This window comes from Mustelus asterias, chromosome 23 (genome assembly GCF_964213995.1).
Source record: "Mustelus asterias chromosome 23, sMusAst1.hap1.1, whole genome shotgun sequence".
NCBI lineage: Eukaryota > Metazoa > Chordata > Chondrichthyes > Carcharhiniformes > Triakidae > Mustelus > Mustelus asterias.
Window position 1 is genome coordinate 69,754,652 of NC_135823.1, and position 6,629 is coordinate 69,761,280.

A 6,629-nucleotide genomic window follows, 5' to 3' on the forward strand; every position below is an offset into this window, starting at 1 on the left:
CCAGACCTGCTGAGATTTTCCAGCATTTTCTCCTTTGGAATCATTCAGCAGCTCTGGCAGCATCTGTAGGGGGAGAAAGCAGAGGTAATGTTTCGAGGTCGTTTGGGTCTTCATCAGAATTAAAGAGAGGGAGACATGTGTTAGATATTAAACTAGCTGAGAGAGATTGCAACAAGATGTTGCAACATTAACAAAAGACAGATGGCACTACTCCTCCATCTACCCAAGAAAGACAAACATGCATTTTCAGTTCATGGAATAAATAAGATATAATTATTACTTTCCGGTTACTGTCCTAGGTTTGAACCCTCTGGAATAAGCACAAACTAACCCTCTGTGCCTCTCAGGCCTTCTCCAAAAGGCCCATTGAGGCACTCCTTCTGAGCAGTAACACCCTGGTGGAGGATTTGATTTGATTTGGATTTGGATTTGTCACACGTATTAACATACAGTGAAAAGTATTGTTTCTTGCACGCTATACAAAGCATACCATTCATAGAGAAGGAAACGAGAGTGCAGAATATAGTGTTACAGTCATAGCTAGGGTGTAGAGAAAGATCAACTTAATGCAAGGTAAGTCCACTCAAAAGTCTGACAGCAGCAGGGAAGAAGCTGTTCTTGAGTCGGTTGGTCTGTGACCTCAGATCTTTGTATCTTTTTCCCCAAGGAAGAAGGTGGAAGAGAGAATGTCGGGGGTTCTGGGCCTTAATAATGCTGGCTGCTTTGCCGAGGCAGGGGGAAGTGTAGACAGAGTCAATGGATGGGAGGCTGGTTTGCGTGATGGATTGAGCTACATTCATGACCTTTTGTACTTCCTTGCGGTCTTGAGCAGAGCAGGAGCCATACCAAGCTGTGATACAACCAGAAAGAATGCTTTCTATGGTGCATCTGTAAAGATTGGTGAGAATCATAGCTGACATGCCAAATTTCCTGAGTCTTCTGACAAAGTAGAGGCGTTGGTGGGCTTTCTTAACTATAGTGTCAGCATGGGGGACCAGGACAGGTTGTTGGTGATCTGGACACCTAAAAACTTGAAGCTCTCAACGCTTTCTACTTCATCCCCGTTGATGTAGACATGGGCATGTTCTCCTTTATGTTTCCTGAAGTCGATGACAATCTCCTTCATTTTGTTGACATTGAGGGAGAGATTATTGTTGCCGCACCAGTTCACCAGATTCTCTATCTCATTCCTGTACTCTGTCTCATCATTGTTTGAGATCCGACCCACTATGGTGGTGTCGTCAGCAAACTTGAAAATCGAATTGGAGGGGAATTCCATGGGATGCCAACCTAGAGAGCTCAGGAAGTCAGGAAAGGAGGATGCATATGCACGAACAAAAGGTTTCAACAGCAGATGGGCTGAGGCAGGACCAGAAGTGAGAGCTATGAAGGTGGAAAAGGCAGCCTTTCTAATGTAGAGGATAGGGAATCAAAACTTACCGAGGTTCCAATATGAAACTGTCTCAGTCTATGGTTCCAATATGAAACTGTCTCAGTCTATGGTTCCAATATGAAACTGTCTCAGTCTATGGTTCCAATATGAAACTGTCTCAGTCAGAACAGGAGATTGAATAGGGGCATGGGGATCGAATTTTGCTAAAGCTAAAATAACAGTCAGTCTTCCAATGAGAAAATTGCAGTTCCATCATGACTGGCTATTGACTCTGCTATGATCGGATACAGGAGTTTAAAAGCGGTGAGGCTTTGGAAGAGGAAGTTAGTGGTTCACTTCTACAATCTTGGAGAGAGATTGAGGAGGGAAGATGGGACACAATCGCAGTCACACGGGATATCATTTGCCACTTTGGTCATGAAAATGTTGGTGCTGTGGGAGGGTCTGATTCCTCGATTCGAGAGGTTCAAACTTGCAGGAAAGGCAGACATGGATTTGTCTTTCTTCATTTTTCTTCCCCCCCCCCCCCCCCCCCCGCCCCCGCCCCCTCACTTTCCCCCTACTTCATCCCCCTTCCCTTACCTTTTCTCTCCCCCCCCCACTTGGCCTTTTCTACATTCTACCTCTGTCCCATTTCCCCTCCTCCCCCAACATCTTCATCTTGATTTGATTTATTATTGTCACATGTATTAACATAGTGAAAAGTATTGTTTCTTGCGCGCTATACAGACAAAACATACTGTTCATAGAGAAGGAAACGAGTGAGTGCAGAATGTAGTGTGACAGTCATAGCTAGGGTGTAGAGAAAAATCAACTTAATGCAAGATAGGTCCATTCAAAAGTCTGACAGCAGCAGGGAAGAAGCCGTTCTTGAGTCGGTAGGTACGTGACCTCAGAATTTTATATCCTTTTCCCGAAGAAGGTGGAAGAGAGAATGTCCGGGGTGCATGGGGTCCTTGATTATACTGGCTGCTTTGCCGAGGCAGCGAGAAGTGTAGACAGAGTCAATGGATGGGAGGCTGGTTTGCGTGATGGATTGAGCTACATTCATGACCTTTTGTACTTCCTTGCGGTCTTGAGCAGAGCAGGAGCCATACCAAGCTGTGATACAACCAGAAAGAATGCTTTCTATGGTGCATCTGTAAAGATTGGTGAGAATCATAGCTGACATGCCAAATTTCCTGAGTCTTCTGACAAAGTAGAGGCGTTGGTGGGCTTTCTTAACTATAGTGTCAGCATGGGGGACCAGGACAGGTTGTTGGTGATCTGGACACCTAAAAACTTGAAGCTCTCAACGCTTTCTACTTCATCCCCGTTGATGTAGACATGGGCATGTTCTCCTTTACGTTTCCTGAAGTCGATGACAATCTCCTTCATTTTGTTGACATTGAGGGAGAGATTATTGTTGCCGCACCAGTTCACCAGATTCTCTATCTCATTCCTGTACTCTGTCTCATCATTGTTTGAGATCCGACCCACTATGGTGGTGTCGTCAGCAAACTTGAAAATCGAATTGGAGGGGAATTCCATGGGATGCCAACCTAGAGAGCTCAGGAAGTCAGGAAAGGAGGATGCATATGCACGAACAAAAGGTTTCAACAGCAGATGGGCTGAGGCAGGACCAGAAGTGAGAGCTATGAAGGTGGAAAAGGCAGCCTTTCTAATGTAGAGGATAGGGAATCAAAACTTACCGAGGTTCCAATATGAAACTGTCTCAGTCTATGGTTCCAATATGAAACTGTCTCAGTCTATGGTTCCAATATGAAACTGTCTCAGTCTATGGTTCCAATATGAAACTGTCTCAGTCAGAACAGGAGATTGAATAGGGGCATGGGGATCGAATTTTGCTAAAGCTAAAATAACAGTCAGTCTTCCAATGAGAAAATTGCAGTTCCATCATGACTGGCTATTGACTCTGCTATGATCGGATACAGGAGTTTAAAAGCGGTGAGGCTTTGGAAGAGGAAGTTAGTGGTTCACTTCTACAATCTTGGAGAGAGATTGAGGAGGGAAGATGGAACACAATCGCAGTCACACGGGATATCATTTGCCACTTTGGTCATGAAAATGTTGGTGCTGTGGGAGGGTCTGATTCCTCGATTCGAGAGGTTCAAACTTGCAGGAAAGGCAGACATGGATTTGTCTTTCTTCATTTTTCTTCCCCCCCCCCCCCCCCCCCCCGCCCCGCCCCCTCACTTTCCCCCTACTTCATCCCCCTTCCCTTACCTTTTCTCTCCCCCCCCCCCACTTGGCCTTTTCTACATTCTACCTCTGTCCCATTTCCCCTCCTTCCCCAACATCTTCATCTTGATTTGATTTATTATTGTCACATGTATTAACATAGTGAAAAGTATTGTTTCTTGCGCGCTATACAGACAAAACATACTGTTCATAGAGAAGGAAACGAGTGAGTGCAGAATGTAGTGTGACAGTCATAGCTAGGGTGTAGAGAAAAATCAACTTAATGCAAGATAGGTCCATTCAAAAGTCTGACAGCAGCAGGGAAGAAGCCGTTCTTGAGTCGGTTGGTACGTGACCTCAGAATTTTATATCCTTTTCCCGAAGAAGGTGGAAGAGAGAATGTCCGGGGTGCATGGGGTCCTTGATTATACTGGCTGCTTTGCCGAGGCAGCGGGAAGTGTAAACAGAGTCAATGGATGGGAGGCTGGTTTGCGTGATGGATTGGGCTACATTCACGACCTTTTGTAGTTCCTTGCGGTCTTGGGCAGAGCAGGAGCCAGACCAAACTGTGATACAACCAGAAAGAATGCTTTCTATGGTGCATCTGTAAAAGTCGGTGACAGTCGTAGCTGACATGCCAAATTTCCTTAGTCTTCTGAGAAAGTATCCATCTGGCACAGCTTACAGCTTCTCTGCCGTTTGGCCATTCACACCCTTTATTCTCTCTGTGGACAGCCATTAGCAGCCTTTCCCCTGGTTTCTATGGCTATGACTCATCTTTCATTCCCTTACCCTGCAGTCTATGCCTTTTAGCTTTGACAAAGGGTCATCTGGACTCGAAACGTCAGCTCTTTTCTCTCCTTACAGATGCTGCCAGACCTGCTGAGATTTTCCAGCATTTTCCCTTTTGGTTTCAGATTCCAGCAACCGCAGTAATTTGCTTTAATATGGATTTAAAAGGCATCAACAAGCTCAAGGATTTGAGGAGGAGTGAGTTCGGAGATGGGCACAAGGAGAAGAGTTGGGTTTTTTAGTGGCTTATTTTGAAAAAGACGGGGGGGTATAGTCCCTGAGGATTTACAATATCAGTTAGCATGGAGGCCAGGAGAGGATTTAAAGAACAAAGTACAGCACAGGAACAGGCCCTTCGGCCCTCCAAGCTCGTACCAATCACGATGCCCTAACTAAAAAAACATGTTCTGCCCTTACTTGGTCCATATCCCTCTATTCCCTCCCTGTTCATGTATCCATCCAGATGCCTCTTAAATGTTGCTAATGTGCCTGCTTCCACCACCTCCTCTGGCAGCGCGTTCCAAGCACCCGCCACACACTGTGAAAAACATCCCCTGCACATCTCCCTTAAACTTTCCCCCTCTCGCTTTGAACCTGTGCCCCCTTGTAATTGACACTTCCACCCTGGGGAAAAAGCCTCTGACTACCCACCCTATTTGTGTTTCTCATAATTTTGTAGAGTTCGATCAGGTCTCCCTTCAGCCTTCATCTTTCCAGTGAAAACAATCCTAGTTTATTCAAACTCTCCTCATAGTCAACGCTCTCGAGACCCGGCAACATCCTGGTGAACTTTCTTTGCACTCTCTCCAAAGCTTCCAAGTCCTTCTGGCAGTGTGGTGACCAGAACTGCACACAATACTCCAAATGTGGCCTGACCAAGGTTTTGTATAGCTGCAACATGATTTCCCAACTCTTGTACTCAATGCCCCGGCTGATGAAGGCAAGCATGCCAAATGCTTTCTTAATCACCTTGCCCACCTGTGTTGCCACTTTTAGGGAACCGTGGACCTGCACGCCCAGATCCCTCTGTATGTTAATGTTCAGTTTGGTGGCACATTGGGAAGCAGGAGGTTAGATCTGGTATATAGTTGAGGTCAGAGAAGGTGTGAGAGAACAGCGACTAAAGATGAGGGATTAGTTAAAGAAAATTTTATTTATTAGTCACAAGTAGGCTTACATTAACACTGCAATGAAACTACTGTGAAAATTAGGCTAGGGTGTGGGGTCTGCAGAGGCAGCTGAACAGAATAGTCTTAATCCTAGTGAAAATAACTCCTGAACCTTTCAAACCATTTGTTGAAGCTGAGTTCAGAAGAAGCAAAGGAGATTTTTAAAGACACTATGTACATGAAAGATAAAAAGTTGGGGTTGTCTTTGCTCTTCATGGTCCTGTGGTGGGTTGTTTCAGAAGAGAAGAGTTTAAAACATTTACTAGTTTGTTTTAGATGTTGCGAATCCAACAACATTATTTTATCCAGTTAAAAATTATGTTCCCAGTAAAACATTCTAATAAGAAATTGACATAGCATGATCCAAATCATTGCACAAAATAGAACACAGCTTTTAAACCATTTTAAATTAGTTAAATAAGTTGAATAGTCGTTTCAAAATTAAAGGTTCTGCAAGTGTCTTTGAACAGTAATTTCCCACATAACTGAAATACTTTTGGAACTCAGCACAAAGCTCAGAGTGCCTTCACCACTGCAGTGTCTTTAAGGATGCAAGTGGCAAAATCTTAACCAGAAGGAAGGTCGAACAACATACTCTGCCAAAATGAATATCTTAGTAGCAGAGTCGACACAAAGTTTGGATGAAGTTGTGCAGCTTACTCAATTTGGGACCAGATATCTAAGCTAATAAAAATTGGCCAATGTAGTGCATTCTCCATTAGTGCCTCTAGCTTTTGCCAGTAAACCACCTCAGCAGGAATTTGGATATATATTAAACATACTGAGCTTTATATGGCTGGAGCTCAGCTGACTACTGTCAGTGTGAGAGATCTGTGCCACATCACAAAAGATAAATGGTAATCTTGTCCCCAGAGACCATTAAAGTGAACTTGTTGTACAAGGCAATCCATTAGGAGGGAGATTAACCTTTCATCCTTAATAGACATCTTCCACAACAATCTGCATTTGCATAGTAGTTAAACATAGTCTTCAAACCCACTAATACCCAGATCTGCCCTTCTGTCAGCAATTGAATAGTGTAGAAAATTTGTTGTTTAAAAAGGGAGTTAAAATAAAGCAATATTAAAGCAGCA